This window comes from Corvus brachyrhynchos, unplaced genomic scaffold (genome assembly GCF_000691975.1).
Source record: "Corvus brachyrhynchos isolate BGI_N302 unplaced genomic scaffold, ASM69197v1 scaffold435, whole genome shotgun sequence".
Lineage (NCBI taxonomy): Eukaryota > Metazoa > Chordata > Aves > Passeriformes > Corvidae > Corvus > Corvus brachyrhynchos.
The window spans coordinates 432579-449863 of record NW_008237895.1 but is presented as its reverse complement, the minus strand read 5'-3'; the positions used below and the strand labels follow the sequence as shown (position 1 = coordinate 449863).

At 40.0% G+C, this 17285-nt stretch overlaps 1 long non-coding RNA gene across 1 annotated transcript in view; it reads left to right on the top strand.

The window, feature by feature from the left end:
- LOC108446385 overlaps positions 1–17285 on the top strand; it is a 254649-nt gene that overhangs the window by 81808 nt on the left and 155556 nt on the right. Inside the window, exon 7 of the long non-coding RNA XR_001861558.1 lies at positions 2869–2957. This is a non-coding gene — a long non-coding RNA (uncharacterized LOC108446385). The remainder of the gene's footprint in view (positions 1–2868; positions 2958–17285) is intronic.

The following is a 17285-nucleotide window of genomic DNA, read 5'->3' as shown; positions in this document are numbered from 1 at the left end:
GATGAACTGATTTTGACTACACATAGGAGTCTGAATTCTTTATAATAAAAAGAATATCATGCAAACACAAACCATACCAAACCAGATAAATACAAGCGGCATGATTGATTAGACTGGTAATCTGTGCTTTCATTTCAGAGCAGAGACAAGTGAGTTTCTTCCTACACATAACTTTGAAGAAATAAGTCAGTTTCCCATTGTAAATCTGCCGAAAGGTGATGGACATTCTTGGTGGCTTTTCTCCTTCTAGTATAAATAATTAGGTATAAACATAAACTTATGGGATAATAATATTTTTGACAGATGTAGTGTGGGCAGAGGTGTTACAAGTGTTCTTCATAGTGGGCTGCTAGTGAGTTTCAGGCTGGTCAACAGCAATGTTGAATTAAACTTGAAAGTCCTTTTGGTAAAGAGGGCAATTTTTGCTAAATTTTCACGATAGTTTATGAACTGAACAGAGAAAGATTAGAGATTTTGTCCAGTTCATCCTTATAATTGTGTACTTCTGCAAAATTAAGCCTAGTCTCCTACAGGATGCAGTACAAAAGGTAGTAAAGTAACACAGGAAAAGGAGTCACTGTCGTGTGGTTAGGAGACTACTGAGCACGTGGCTCCAACCTACCTCCCATTGTATGGCATTAGATGGTTCAGTAGTGATAGGAAATACCCTGCAGATGGACTCAGATTACATGCACTGTACTGCTTTAACTCACACAAAGGCTGTCAGTAAGGACATGAGGTATGGATTTGCCAGGTTTCCTTATACTGCTCTAATCAAACAAGTGTGGGCTTAGAAAAGATTGGCTGAACCAAGACTATTTTGGAGCTGGGGCAGTCAAGGAAGAATTCTCTTTTCTGAAATACTTTCTCAAGCAAGGAGCATCTCCTTTGGGTGGTAAATTTGCCTTTCTCAGTTCTGGCATAGAGCTCTCAGTTCCTGAAAAACATTTTGGCCCTATGTTCAGCTGTGAAAGACCAGGAGCAGGAACTCAAGAAGCAGACTGGAGGCAGTGGATGGTACGGCCCTGTGCCTTTATCTCATAAGGTTCATCTTGGTCAAAACTACTTTCTATTCTAGTTTTTTAGCCCTGGAAAATAGTGAGTGGAGTAATCTCCCTTTGTCTTACAGAAAGTTGTTCTGGTTTTCTTCCCATGTAGCTTTGAAAATCCAGCTGCAATTTCTTGCAGTTCATCTAGATCTCACTGTGTAATTTGTGTCATGACAAAAACCCTGCAGCTGGTTTTGTGTACTGATGCCAACCGAGGTGGCTGGTAGACACCCCGTCTGGAGAGTGATAAATGAGCAGGGATGGGTGCTCAGTACAAAATTTACCCTGGGGTTTAGGTCTGGTGAGGGTTGTGATTGCTGGAACTGTTTAATCTTTAGGGAAATTAAATGTGGCTTCTCATCTCCTCTAAACCAGTCTGTCGGTGTCATACCAACCTAGCACAGTGGTGCTGAAATGTGCACCAGGAGTGATTCCAAATGAGGTACTCCACTCACAGCCCAGCTACCACTTATATCAGTGCTCCTGTGCTGGATGGAGAGAAAGGAAACAGTCCATTGCATCATTTGCCTGGTTTTCAGTCTCCTGTTTACTTCACATTTAACACTGGAATATTACCACCACCCTACAGACTTTTGACAGACCTTCTTCCATGAATTTAGGAAGTGTTTTGCTTATTCCTCATCAAGTGAGAATGATGATATTTTTAATTCCATAAATATTTGAACTGTATATGTGATGCATGAGCTGATGCTTTTAGGGTGCAAGGCATTTTGAACTTTCTGGTATCCTTATCCCTCAAAATTTTTGCTTGCCCCATGGTTGAAATCTGAGACTCATGAAAAAGACTAAGAGGAAAAAAAAGAAGCCAAATTCCCATAAATACATTTGATAGGGAAACAAAGGCACAGGAGACCACACACTAGTTTGATGTCCAAGGAGAAGCTTCAGATGATCCAACTCATGCTTTAGTTATGAGAAAACACTATCTTCCTCCTCAATTCCTAAGCTGGTTAAAGCTCCTCCTCTGTCCTGGAGTGAGATTTCCACGTACAGAGCTTCTGAGAATCACCTCTCTGGGGATTGCTGTTAACTCCAAAATGTGTTATTTGCACACTGAAGTACTTAACGAAAGAGCTTTTCTTTTTCCAGTTGCAGTCACTGGAGGCTTGATGGTAATAGAGCTGTCTTCTGCTCTCTGCCAAGTTTATTTTCCAAAAGAAATATCTGAATGAGGAAACAATGACTAAAGAGGATATGTGAACTGTCTAGCATACTGTGAAGGTCCAGATATTAAGAAGAGAGAGGACTTTTGGATGGCCGAAGGGTGCATTTTTATGACTAAACTAATCCTTTATGAAATTGAGAAAAAAAAAAAAAGGCTATCAGGAAACACTTTGAGAAGGGATTTGATGAAAGTCTCATAACCCAATTGGTTCCAAAGGACAGAAAAGCTTTGGGAACAACTCTCCACTGATGTAGGATGCACTTTATAATGAAAGAGGTATTTTCCATCTCCCCACTTTTTTTTTAACTGATTCTATGTTCAGCATCAAATTCATGTGTTAGTGTCAAGCTTAAAACAATACCTGAAAAATTTGGCATAATTATAAGGCTGTTGGAATAAAGAGGCAAAAAGTGTTTTAAAACTGGGGGTGGTGGGAAGCTCTGAGGGGAGAGCTGAAGAAGGGGCTCAGCCTGTGTTTCACAGCTGTTTTCTCAATGCCATTAACAGGTTGCAAAGGGCAGGGCCTGAGAGCCTTGATTGCCCTCATGAGCCCCACCTGGGGCCTCCCCAAGTGCCCTGAGCTCAGGAGCTCCATTTAAATCCAACGCAGAGTCTTCTTCTCTTTCCACACAGTGCCTCTGCAGTGCCCTGCCTGCTCCATCCTTGTGCTGTTGCCTGTTGCTGGGGCAGGAAACAACTTTTTTGTGAGGAGAACGTTAATGGTGAGTCAGCTTTAGTGCTGTTTTCATATCTCACTTGTAATTTCAAACTTTTTGTTTGTTTGTTTTTGTAATTTATCTTGTCAGATCAGTTCATGTCCATACAGCAGAAGTGATCTTTAGGCCAAATCGTTTGAATGCTCAGGAGAAAATGGGATACCTCACAGAGGAGAGAAAGAAACTTGTGTTATCTGCCAAGTTTCAGGCTCAGATGGAGAGTTAAAATGTCACCCAACTGGGCCAAACCACAACCTGTGATAAACTCTGGCCTTTCTTGGAGACTTGCTCTGTTTTGCTTAGTTTGGTATGAAATCACCTTGCAGTAGCTTAGAATTAAGCTCTCCTATCTTCTCATTTTCCTCTGTGTAATGCTTATTATACCTTGAGACTTGGTAGTTTTTGTTTTGATTGAACAATGTGCAGAGTGAAAAAGAGCACTCTAAAGAGAAGATGTGAATGTGCTTCCTTGTTCCTTCAAGAGCCTTTCCCCAGTCCTTAGTAGTTTTAACAGCCATCTCCAGGGCCAGTGGCAGTGTTTGAAACCCACACAGGTTGTAATATTTGAAATAGTTTTGCTATAGTGCCTCAAGCTCCACCTGTGTTCTAATTTGGGGATTGAAAGCAGCTGTGAGAGCTGGTCAGGTGTGCTGCAACCCGGGGGGCTGGAGGAGCTTGACTCTTGAGAGCTGCTGTGGAAAAGACATGCTTTCAAAACTGTGCTGGAACTTGGGCATTGCTTTACAAGGTAGTGGTTTTTCCTGGGTCAAATTACACTAAACACACATCATACTGTAGGAGACTGTACTGTAAGTCATGTAAGTGTACATAAATGCACACTTTTTCTAACAGCAGTGGCAAAGGTGTTGAACCATTTGTTGGGGTTTTGGTTTGTTATTCACAGATATTGGTTAATTTAATAGTCTTTGCAAGTTGTCAAAGTCAGTTGGAGGTTTCTCAGATTTCCATGAGATTTTCTGTCAACAAAGGTACCAGAACCTGGTCCTTGGCCATTATTTTACAAGGATTAGAGTAATAAAAATGAAAGGAATCCTGTTAATCTGCCTAAACAGTTACTGCAGATATTTGAGTCATGGGGAGTAGAGGTGGATTTATTTGTTAGTTGTTTTTGTGAGAGAAATATTTGAGAAAAGGCACTTTTGTATTCTATGCAGCTTGTTGCAAATCTTGATTATATAATAATTCTACAGTACCCCAATCAGAAAATGTTGATAGAATATACTGACAATTGCCAGTGGAGAAGTTCACTGGCCACAGGGAGGTAAGAATGACTATTGTAACATGTAAGAGAAAGATTGAGAAATGGAATAAATTAGTGAAAACATGGCCTGGTAATTTTTTTGGGGGAGAGGCAAAGGATTAAGTGCGTTATGCAAGGGGGACCACATGCATCTGCAAGCCCCAGGAAATTAATGGAGTCTTACCAGGTCAAGAGCCACCTAGTGCAAATGCATTTGAAGTCTTTGAACACACAAGGTTTTTTTCTGCCATCTTAACTATTTCTTCTATTAGTATCAGCATAACTGGAATTCCTGGTACTATTTGTTCAGTGCTCGTTTCATCCTTTAATAAAAGGATTTGTCTTTCCAAAGATAAACTTATTTTTCCACCCCAAAGAGAAAAGCAAGAATGCTTGACAGCTCCTTTCTTTCTTTCTTTCCTCTACTCACTATGCAGCAAATAATCAATCTTGGCTGAATGACATTTTAGAGAAATTACAGTCGTAAATGTGTCAGTAGTTAAGAGAAGTGTAAAATGCCCCTTGCATTTGCATGGGTGGGAAATCAGAATTTAGTTACATATACATGTGGCTGAAGAAAGCATAGAAATAAAAATGATCTTGTAACAAGAAAGTTACAAGGCAGCTTTTTGAAGAAAATTGCATGAATGGTCCCCACTGTGAAGATTTAAATGGGCAGCTCTCAAATAAATCCTTGAGAAGAGTGAGGGTGCCTAATTCTGGGTGGTGCTGAGAGCCCTTGGTATCAGAGCCCTTCTTAGCAAAGGTTCTCCTTGTGCTCACTTTGACTGCTGCTACAAGATCAGACATCATGTACCAAATATGATTCCTCTTTTGCAGGTTGGTCTGCAACTGTTTTTCTTTTCCTTTCTCCTAATTTTTTTTGTACAATGTATTTACTGTTATTTCAATAGTAATGTAATAACATGCATTGGTCCTTTAAACACAGTTTTATGCTTTTTCCCAGTGGCACCTCGGCAGGCTTTGCAAACAGTGATCAATCAATAACCTTCACAAAGCCCTCTGCATCCCTCTCTTAGTTACACGGTTAGGGAACTGAAGGATAAGGGTGTTGAAAGACTTGGCCAAGGTCACACAAGGAGTTGGTAGCTGACTTTTTTTTTTTTTTTTTTTTTTTTTTTTTTTTTTTTTCTCATTCTCCACTTTTATATCCCTTTTTTTTTCCAAGTCAGTGACTATTCCTTTATAAATTCTAAGCTTTCCAAAGCCAAATGTCTGAAAAGGAAAAATATGAGGGATACTTCAAGAATGAGAAAGCTGATGTTACAAGGATGTAGATTTCTTACCAAGGGAAACTACTGGTGTGTTCCAACATAATTTGGTTTGCCACCAACCAACAAGCTGGTGATGGTGACACTGACTTGCAGTCTGCCTGTGTGAGATGTTGGTTAATGTTGCTACAACAGGTATTCATTATAAACTACAGTCACCCACAGTTTACTCTGTTTATGCAACCATTTAGTGGTTATTTATTAAAAATAAAATTTATGTATGGTTATTGGATGTGTATTTTGGCAGGGAAGTGACCTTGGCAGAAACATGTCTGGGTCAACACTCAGCTAGCAGTCACTCTTTATGTTGTCATATAAGACCTTGTTAAATAATATTTTGTTTCTATCTTCAATTGCTGTTATATAAGACCAGTAATGAAAGTCTCCCAAAGGATTGGTAAATGGAGTGAGTTTTTCTATACATTTTCTCTATAAAATAAAGAGCTAAGCCAATGAGTGTCAACATTATTGCCTAGTTGAAGTACTTGCTATAAACTCTGATAGTAAATTGTTTACTTTTAGATTTTTGCAGGTTTAAAAGTTCTCTACATTTAAATACAATTTGAATGGCTTTTGGAGAACTAAGGATAATTCACATTCAGAAAGCATTTAACTTTCATCTCAGTGAGACTACTCATATGCTTAGAGTTAAGTGGGTGGTTGAACTGTTTAATGCTCAGAAAAGTCACCAAAAATAAAGCCAGGGGAAAGTGTGGCTTCAGACAGAAAATCAGTGCCAAAACTGATTGTAGGTGTGGTATTTTAAAAAGACACCTTAATGTCAATGTACAATGTCATTGTGTTTTACTAATTTTCATTTACTTGATGTCATTTCAATATAGCTTCAATTTCACCATGTTTTTCCGTGTTTTTTTTTTTTTTTTTTTGGTGAGTTTTGACCCTTTAAAACAAAATTTTTGCATGAAAATCAGTGGATAGAAAGCTGCTATTAAGCTAAGAAGGAATGTTGATTCCTGCATGGGTTATATTTAAATATACTGGTACAAGTTATTGGTGGCTTGAATATAGAGGAAGGCTAATTGTGAAGTCAGTTCTTCATCATCAACATACTCAATAAGGTCTGAGGGGTGCATTTGTGCTCCTAGAGACAGAGGCATTACATGGACAGAAAGAAATGGCTTATCAGCTCATGGACTGCTGAAAGTAGGGGTGATGGAGAGACCTCCTGTTCCTTGTGGCTGTTGGCTGTGATCACAGGACAGGGACAGCAGAGCTGCAGCCATGTAGCTGCACTGTGTGGCTGCAAGGACTCTGGGGAGCACCTAGAAAGGTTCCTCATATACCTAAGGGTTTGGGCAGTTGATAATGTGAAGAACAGACAAGAAAGGGGTCTCTGCCACTGCTAGCTACTCTGACAAATGAGGGTAAATTCTACCTCAAGCGTTTTCCAAAACTGGGGGGTGTCTTCCTCTGGGGCACACCTGATGCTGTCTCTCTTCACTGAAGCAAATAAGTAGTTTGTTTCTCAAGTCAGGAAAACCTGCCACAGAGCTTTGGTTGTCAGGGGAATGCATAGCAAACCTGCCTTTGGCTTCCAGAACAAAAGGAGTGCAGTCCCTCGTTGTCAGGGGAAAACAAATAAATCAAGAAACGGGCTGATCTGTTTACCCATTGCTTTTCCTATCTCACATTGTTTTCCCCCCTGTTCCTTGCCCCTGGCCACTTCCTCAGGCTCTCCCCCACTGGTTCCTGTACCCCAACTCTGCCCACGTACTGCTCCTGGGCAAACCACCTGTGCCTGCATCAGGAGGTCTCTCTGCCTCTGGGCATTGCTGGGACAAGATGTAACTATTAAAAGATCTTCTTAAAACCTTATAGGGAGACCCTTCTCTCCTCCTTCGCCATCGCTGGTTCTAAGGCTGATAGCTAGCCAGAGCAAAACCGCGGAGCCGTCCGAAATGGGCTACGGGATTAGAGACAGGGTCACACTGCCCTAAGCAGCTCTGCTGAGCTCTCAGGAAAGCTGCAGCTTGCTAAACTAAACCTAGCATTACAACAAAGAAAAACCTCAGGTTCTTGCTTTGGGGTAAAAACAGACAAAGAAGCTCTCTTTGCTCTGGGCTGGCTGTAGTAGTCACCATTTGAAAAAGCTGGACTTCGCCCACGCCTACCACATGGCAAGAATTATTTTCCCTGTGCTCACAGGGATATCTCTGCCTACCAGGTGGGAAAAGTGGCTACACGGTGACGTCTGAATTGTGACCAACACTGCTGTGTATGCCTCAGCCCAGCACAAGCTGTGGCCCTTTCTGATTGTTTGGTGTTAGGAGGCCAGTGCAGATTCAGTTTCTCCCTCCTAGGGGGGAAAAAACATAGGAAAGAAGGCAAGGCTGTTTTAATCAGTTTTCTTTTGAGAGAGACTATAACTGGCTTTTCCAGGACTCTATTTTTTAGACAATAGACCTCACCTACCTGAGTGGGCTAGTTTCTATCATAAATTTGCTCTATCTCCTGTCTTTGAGCTGAGATCTTCTTTCTCATTGCTGAACTGGGCTCATATGGCAAACAGAACAGTTTATGTAGTCCTAACAGAGTGATGGTTTTCAAAAATGACTTTTGCCTCCTGGCCACTCAGCACTCCCCAGGAGGTGCTGCTTCTGAGTCCCTGCTCAGGGCTCTCCCATGACGCTGCTGATGTGGGCACTGTGGAAGGAGGATCTGGATGCCTCGCCTCAAGCTGTTGTAGCACCTGGCTGTGTGTGTGCTGAAAGCACTGTTAAGTGTGGCATTTAATCTCTCCACAGTGGCAGCACATCTACTCCAACCCCATCTTTTCTCTTTGCGGTGGAGAGGCATCTATGTCCCTCAGAGCAACTGTACTGGGGTGTGTTTTTGAGTGGTTCAGTATGTGAGAAGGACTCCAGATAATTTCTTTTGCTTTCCCTAGCACAGCATTTTTTTGAGAATCCGTAGTACTTCCAGTCACTCTGTGAGAATCTCTTGGGAAAATCTTTCAGCATTGTAATGGAAAGGAATCATTAATATCTGTAAAGGATATAATGCAGTGAAGAGAAAGTCTTTGATAACTTTGAGAGCTGGAATTTGAAGCCTTTCAGAAAGCTCTTGCAAAATTGCAATTACTTTTGCATTTATAGCTGTTCTTTTGTGATGTGTTCTCTCTGTACCTCATACAATGTTGTACAGGATGTTTCTTATATTTAAGGAGAGAACTATATGCCATGCTATGAATAGATTGGTGAAATGGCCTTTATCCACAGGCCACCGGGAGCCATCATATGAGCACTGCTCTTCACAGCAAAACAAGGCATGCAGTTAGGAGTTAGAATCCAGAGCCACACTTCTCATTTGTTTAGCTTCCAGGGATCCTAAAGATCTAATATGAGATCTAATATATCAAACTAAATGGGGGGGAAGATATAACAATAAAGGGGTCATTTCATATGAGTAGAGGCATTGTTTCTACTACACAAGCATGGCTCTATTTTTGGTGTCTGGGTGTTTATCTACCAGAGCCTAACATGCACTTCTCCCACCCTTCCACAGCCTTTTTTTCTCTACTGTAGAACAACTTAGAAGCTGAGTAAGCTGTATCCTGGAAAAACACATTGCAGGAAATGGTATTTACCCTTTGATCTTTAGATCCTTCCTCTGTTGTGATATACAGTAACTTGTTTTGCCTTTGCTCAGTGAACAGGCTTTCTCCATTTAGATTTATGGCAATGGCTCATTGCTGTTAGAGGAGGCTTTACTGCCTTTCATAAAATAAGGGAAGAAAGGCCATGTTTTCCACTTATCTTACAACTTTCCATACTGTCTGGAGACTAAGGAATTTTGAGTTATATATTTTTTTGATTGCAAGGTATTCATTGCACTGGATTGGCTGCTACTGTCCTGACTTTAAAGTGTCACTCCATGCACAGCCCCATTAAACTCAAAAGAACCCTTTGTAAAGTAAGTTGGCCAAATCAAAATAAAAGTTTGCAGCACTTATCCCATAATAGAGTGTTTATATACCCAGTTAAATGCTTGGAGAGCAATGTACTGACCACTGAGGCTGCATATTCACCTCCAGATGCATTGCACTGAATTCTTTGTATTGATATAGCCTGGGATGCTATTCAGTATCAACAAGGTGATCAGAATCTGGACTGCATATATTACTCCATGATGATAAAGGGGAAAAGCTGAAACTAGTGTGGGGAGTTGATACATGCCTCTAGCACAAGCTTGAAGCCTTTCTATTTAACTGTAAGAAAGAGAGGACCACTTCCCATTTCTCTATGTACATTCTACTGAATCATTGCGGGATGCTGACAGGATAGGATTTGCTTTCTCTGCCTTTGCTCTGTGTTTCTTTAACTCCACTTGTCTTTTATGTTGGAGCAATGCACTGATTGAGTTACAACCTCAGTCGTCTCCTGGCAGGGTCCAAATTCTATCCCAAACTGCCTCTATTACCTTGGAAATGCCAGGTCAGCATGCTGAGGTACTTGACTGCCAATTGGCAGTGGCTTTATGGACACCAAAACTGTCTCACTATAATGAATATCCTATGGGTTAGTGTTTGAAATAGGTATGTGGGAACACCTCCCAGGCATTCAAGGGAGAAGGACCTTCAACAGTAGAGAGGGAATTGATAGGGGAAGCATAATTTGCTTTCAATTCTTTTTCAACTCTTACTAACAACTTAAAATTAACAGAAAGTAAAATTCCAGGGTGGAAAATTGCAGAAGGAGAAATCCAGAGATTTTGAGTGAAGTTTGTGGAAAAGTTGTATGACTTTCATCTGTATACAGTTAAAAGCCTTTGTATCCCTTATATTTAAGGACTTTTATACACTTTTAGCATGGTATTGTTTTTGGAATTTAAAGGTTATAATAATAAAGGGAAGACTGACAAGATGTAGAGGTAGATTTTTTTGCCCAGACCAACTCTGTTATAAAAGCTGTAGGCAAGCATATGTTTGAGACTTTCCTACTGGTTTACTATTTTATAATGCCACTTAAAAATACTATGGATAAAATTTTATTTCTGATCCACAATTCAAGTAACAAATCAGTAAAAATGTCTCTTTCCATAATTTTCCATGTTTTGATTGCTTTATGTGCTAGCCCTGATGATCTTTAATCTCCAAGATCTACAGTCATGCAACTTCTCTTTTTTAATAATTTACACTTGAATTTTTCTAAGGAAAAAAGGCTCTTTATACAGCTGTATGCTTTCATGAGGAATTAATGACTTGATAAACATTAGACTGTTATTGTTTATGCAAATGCAGTCAGCTCCTTGAAAAGAAGGCCAGGTCGCATAGTGTGTGCATGATTTAGTGCAAGAAAGGGAAAATATTTTTTTTGTAGGAAAACAAAGAGTAGGATCCACAGCATAAACACCAGTAATTTCATACATGGAAAAATTCTCCTCTCTTAGAGAACTCCCTGCTCCTCAATCACAGTTCTCTTTTCTATTGGCAATGAATGGCAAAGAACCAAGTCCACGTAGTTGAGGGCAGCTTTCTGTAGCTGTTCATGGGTCTCTAATCAATTAACAAATTATGTCTATTAAAAGATACTGAAATAACAGTAAAGGCTAACAGAAATGGTCATGCCTTGGCTACTGAAGTTACTTTTGTTTTCAAAGACTATGCTTGGTAGTCAACATTTGTTTTGTGTAGGGATCTTGAGAAGGCAAGGAAAGAAGAGCTTTAGCCGTGAGGCAGTAAAGCACTTAATGTGCAATGATTTTGTTGATTGCCTGTGGAGTAGTAACAGAGCCTTTTTTTTTTCTCCTAAGAGTTCAGGAGGTGATTCTGAAATTCACATTTTCAGGAATGTCTTTATGAGGAGTCCTGATAGAAACAAAATTACAGCCAAGAATTGTAAATGTATTCCTTAAGGTTGTTTGTGAAAGCCTCCACCAGGCCCCCAGTTTTTGGTATAGGTTTTATTTATGTGGGTTGCTGTTTGGGGACATGGTGTGCAGCGTTCTGTGCCCTACAAATTGCTACTTCTTGCCAAGTTTCAAATGTTGCCGTTTTAGCTCAAAGTGCTTAAGCCTTTGGGCGGCATGGGTGTACATTTTAACATTTTGCACCCAGTAGTTAACATACACCTAGGAAAGGGCTGACTGCAGGCTCCTGAAGGCTGCATAGGGTGCATTGCCCCAGGAATGGAATTTTGTTTAAGGGTCAAAACCTGTCAGTTCTGTCAGACCCTGTGGAACTAGGGGAGAGCCACTGTCTGGCAAGCAGCTGAAGCAATGGGAATATAGGGGTAGGTGCCTATGGAATCCCTCAGCCTGGTTTACTGCTGCAACATCTCCCAGGGCAGCAGCAGGAGGGTGAAGATGGAAGCAGGCACAGAGCAGTAGCATCAGCAGCATCTTTGCTTCTTATCACACAGGGTTGTTTTCTGCTGTTATTGTGACTTTGCCAGCCTCAGGAAGCCACTGTCTACTTTGTGGCTACAGCTGGTGTTAGGAGATGCTGCCATCTCAATCTGGGATTTATAGTTTTATAGAGCCAGAACTGGGGTTATCCCAGAATGGGTTGGGTTGGAAGGGACCATAGCAGGTCACCTGGTCCAACCTGCTCAAGCAGGGCTATCCTAGAGCTCATGGCACAGGCTTGCATCCAGACATTCTGGAACTTCTCCAGTGAGGGAGACTCTACACTTTCTCTGGGCAATCTATTCCAGTGCTTGGTCCTCTATTCCTCTTTACCCAAACCTTGCAATGGTAATTATCCCATAATAAGCTGAGTTACTAAATGATTCTAGCATCAGTTATTGTAGTAAGTAGTGGGCCTAACTGGAGTGAATAATTCAGGTGTATATTATAGGAATGGAATATGTTGGTCTGCAGTCTTGTACCAGCAAAATTTATATTTGACCTAGAACAGGTTGTCAGGAGTTGACTCTAAGATGTAACACAAAGTTCACACCAACTGAAAGTTTGGTAATGACTTCAGTGGTCAGTAGGTCTTGAAAAAGAGATCCGTATCTTCTTCCACTGGTGCCAATGACAGAATTTCTATTGTGTTGGAGAAAGCCAGAGTGGTCCTCCAGCATGAATAATACTTAAGCAATAGGGACATTTGCATCACCTTTTTTTTTTGGCTGTGTGAGAGTAAAGCTTCTTCAGATGATTCCACTTATTGTTGTCATCATCTTCCACTTTGAAAATAAGCAACATAAGAAACAACTTGAAGTATCAAATATACATAGAACAGGTTTTTCCCAAGAAAGCAGCCTGAAGTCCTGATTATGGACATGATTGAAGGGCAGTATGGTTGAAAAGTCAAACCTATAATTTTGAGAGGTGAAGGGTCCCAGGGCATATGATTTTACTTTATTTAGTCATAGTCATGGTTGGCAATGTTGGTAACTGGTATAGATCTATGTTCTTTACAGAAGATTTCATGTCAGAGTGTGGGATCAAGCTCCATACAATGATGCAGAATGCTGAACTTTTGACTAATTTGACAAATCTGAATCTAATAAATATGTTAATGGGTAGGAATTGATACAGAGGAATACACAATTTTATATATGGCCATTTTGATTTAAAAGATCACAGAGTAGAGCAGCTTTCACTAGACAGCTACAGGGGAATTTTTGAGTGTTTTCTGCTTGTCATATTGAATTACATGTAGTGTTTTATAGTGTAGTCCCTGTTTAGGCCTCCTTACCCAGAATAATATTTTACCGAAGTTAAATATTCGGTAGTAGATGTATGTCTAACAATAAATAATCACCAACAGCCTGAAGTATTTGCTGAGGTATAGCTGTGAAATGTCAACAAGATGTTGTAAGTGCACTTGCCAGAAATTATGCATGGGAAGTCTCTTAAATCCTGGCTTTGAAGATGGGATTTGATTAAAAAAAAAAAAATGCACAAGCAAAAAAGCCCTACCTCTCATGATTTTTGTTTTCTATGTGCTTTTTACATTTTCACGCATATGCTCCATAAATAATATAAGGTTTGAGGCTGTGCTTCCATTGTATCAAAGCTGGGCACCTAAAATGCATCCTACTGACCTGTGTTTCTTAAACTCAGCATATTTGTGGCTGGATTCCACCAATTTTAGTTGAGGTGCCAGAAGATGTCCAGTCACAGCAGGACTGAGTTTAGCACTGGAGAATTTTCCTGGCCTCCTGGCCACTCATTAATTTACTCTGGGCAGCCCGCACTGACATATTTCTGCTGCTCTCCTTGATCATTCACAGTAAGATATTACTGTGATAGCCTGCACTGCAATGATGCCGTTGTAAGGACATAAACATAAGAATAGTTACAGAGTTTCAGACTAAAGATTCACCTTGCCTACTTATTTTCTGCGGCAGTGACCAGAAGTGGATGCCTAAAGAATTTACAGAAAGGGAAAGTACATGGGAATACTTTGTCTAAACACTCTTGACAGCTTTTCAATAGTTTGCAGCTCAGAGACTGTCAAAGTGGAGATGGCTTCTACTATTTATAGTTACCTTTTGGGGTTTCTCTTTCATTAAGTTGTGCAGTCTCTCCTCAAACTTACATAAGCTTTGGTATCTGCTGCATCCTTTGTCAGGGTCCTCACATTTTGGGCCCTCATGAGTCTAACCCACGACTAATATTTCTTTGGATGGAAAAACTGGGTATGGAGTTAATTCATGCTTAGTGTTGCTTCCTACATTTTTGGTGTCCTCAATTATGATTTATTTGCACATTAATTATAGCTGTTATCAATTAATGATGTTCAAATGCATTTGATACATTCAGAAACATGTGCTCTGTTTTTTTCTTCCTGTTCAAGTACATCCTGTTGGCCAATGGCAGCAAGGAAATTAAATAGAAAACAAATGCAACTTGACTTGCTTAGGCATTATTTAGTTTCTTGATACATGATGGCCAGAGCCTTTTCACTTTTCTGTTTAGGAGGGAAATTTTGGTTAATACTTTAAATGACAATTCAAAAAAAGAGAAAGATTTGTAACTGCTGAATGAAAGCATCTGAATTTCTGTCTGGTAGTAGTTGGAATGATGCAATGGGAGAAAGGAGAGTTTGTGGCTAAGCACAGCTCAAATAAACTTGAGCAAGCTGAATTTTTTTTTCACCTCAGAAAGTGAGTGAGGACTGTTATTCTGGTTGTAAATCATGGGAGAAAGCCAAGAAACCTATTGCTGCTGTCAAAACCAATTGTGTATGTTATTGTGGCCAGTGTATTGGCAAAGTAAATATATTTACACATATAATGGAGAATATGATTGTGAGTCAGCATCAGGAGAACTATGTCAAGAATTTCTCAGCACAACTTTTTATTCAGTACTTTTGTGTTGGTGTTTGACAGTTTTTCATTAGTCTGGCTCCACTTTATTTTTTGCATGCCTAACATTATGATTGTAGCTGTAATCAGTGTGAAAAGTATCCAATAATCAATAACCAAATAGCAGTTCTGTGCTTCTGATGAAAAAAGCTGTGATCAAAATGTGCACAGGCCAGTTTCTTTTTTGCATTCACAGGGTTTGTTCCTGACTGTCTCTCAAACCTGTTGAGGTATCAGAGCACAGAATTCCACCAGCACACATGAAGCTGTCCTGGAGAGTAAACACTTTTATAACTTTGTAAATCTGATGAACGGAAATGGGTTGTGTCCCACATCAATGTCTTTTTCATTTTTAATTCCAGAATGAATGTGTACATGTAAAAAGCAAGTAGAAGAATGTTCCCTAGGTTTTATAGTGCAACTATTAGCTCATATCTCGCTAAGCATTGGAGTGTAGAATCATGGAATGATTTGTGTTGGAAGGAGCCTTAAAGACCACCTGGCTTCAATCCTCCTGCCATGGACAGGGACCTTTCACAAGGACAGGTTGCTCAAAGTCCCATCCAACCCAGCCTTGGATATGTATCAATAGTGAGGTGGTATAAAAGGATTTCTGGGGTCTATTTGAATTTCTCATTCCTGATATATTTTCTATGAGCAATTCACTCATGAGTAATCGTGAGAGTCTTCTAAGACTTCAAGAGAATTTCTCTATGCTGATGAGCTCAAAATTACTGCTCTGATGGGATGGTCTAGGTTGCTTTCCTGCTACTGGATGCCTTTTTTTATCCTATTCCCTGATGAGTTGTTTCATGGTGAGCTGTGTAGAAGGGTTGCAGCAGATTCTGGGATGCAAAGTGTAGTGAAAGGGAAGATATTTTTGCAGTGGCTGCATGGCATGTTTGACTGTGTGCCCAAAGCTTGGCTGGTTCTGTGGGCTTGAGCTATGAACTCCATAGGAAATGAAAGCTGGGGGGGGGAAACAAACATCATCAAAAATGATGTATATTGAGTGAAGAACAATGGTAACTGGCTTATCTGTCATATCACAGCACTAAATATTTTGAATGTCATCTGACTAAGTCTTGTAGAGTACTGAGCATTATGAATTCTGAAGGTATTTTTTTCTGCAATATCAGAAGTACAAAGGTCAACTTGAGTACACATCAACATGAATGTGTAGTGAGAGGCATAACATGAGCTAAACACTTAAATATGCAAATTGCTAAGGGTGAGCTCAGTTTGATGTACTGTTGGCCAGATGCAGTTTAGGTTGACAGGATGGCTCCTTGGGTGGTGTGAGATCATGGTTGAGATTTTCCCCTTTATTCCCTTAGGCTTGGGAAAGGGCAAGGGGCCACAATAAAGGGGACACCTGAAGTCTGATTAGGGAAGGATTTTTCTAGTACCAGCAGTGTGAAATGCCTGTTTAAACATTCATAGGACAGCTTCATAGGAGACATTGAAGCATTCCCCTGAAAGATGTAGATTCAAATCTATTCAGGCAGTAGAGGTTGTTCCACAGATGGGTTCAAGACTCTGACTAATGTGCAGCCTCATGAGAAAGTTGGGGGAAGTAACAATATCATGGCAATATGGCCAGATTATCCAAAAACTTGCTAAAAAATAAATTCTCAAAAGTCTGTCCCTATATATATATATATAGATGATGTCTCTAAGACTAATTTCTATTTTACTTGAGTATTCAGCTTGCAACACTTAAATACCCTAATAAGTAAATGGATAAAAATAAAATCTTAAAAAAATAAATTCAATTCAAATTCCCACCATTCTCTTTCCTCTGCCAGGTGTCAAAGGAGGTCTCTGTTTGAAAGGCGAATATCAATCAGGGAGCAGAAGAAATATTAGCTTCCTTTTCTGCTTTGTTTTTGAGTGCTGGAAGGAATTGCCTTCCAAGGTGCAGCATACAGACATGGTAGAGATGACTGTTCTCAGGGATTCAGTGTAATACAGAATATATATAAACAGGTGATACATAACACACTGTGGATGGGTTGGTGTTGCACTTGTGGACTATGCCTTGCTTAAATGATGGAAGATGCTTCATTAGACTGGCAAACAGACTAACAAGGTTTTTTTTTTTAAGTATAGTGAGAACATCTATAATTGAAACTTTTCTCCCATCCCTATGCAGCCACTATATCACAGTAGCCTCTGTGTAGGTCACTAAAGAAAGTAGTATATACAAATGTGTTTAATAAAATCTTTGGCTCACAGACACGGTGCCAGAAACAGTTGCTGCAGATGCATTAGGTGACTGAAGCCATAGTTCATTTACCATATTATGTCCCTTCACTTCTCTGTGTGGCCTTGGAAATGAGACCACTCCATTTCGAGGGATGCCCTTGGTAAATTCTTCACTTATTCTGTTTCTACATATTCACTCAGATCTATTATAAGAGGGAATTGAAAGTAATGTAGACATTTAAGAGATGAAACATAACATGGAATTTACTGATTAGGCCTCTGTAATTACAGC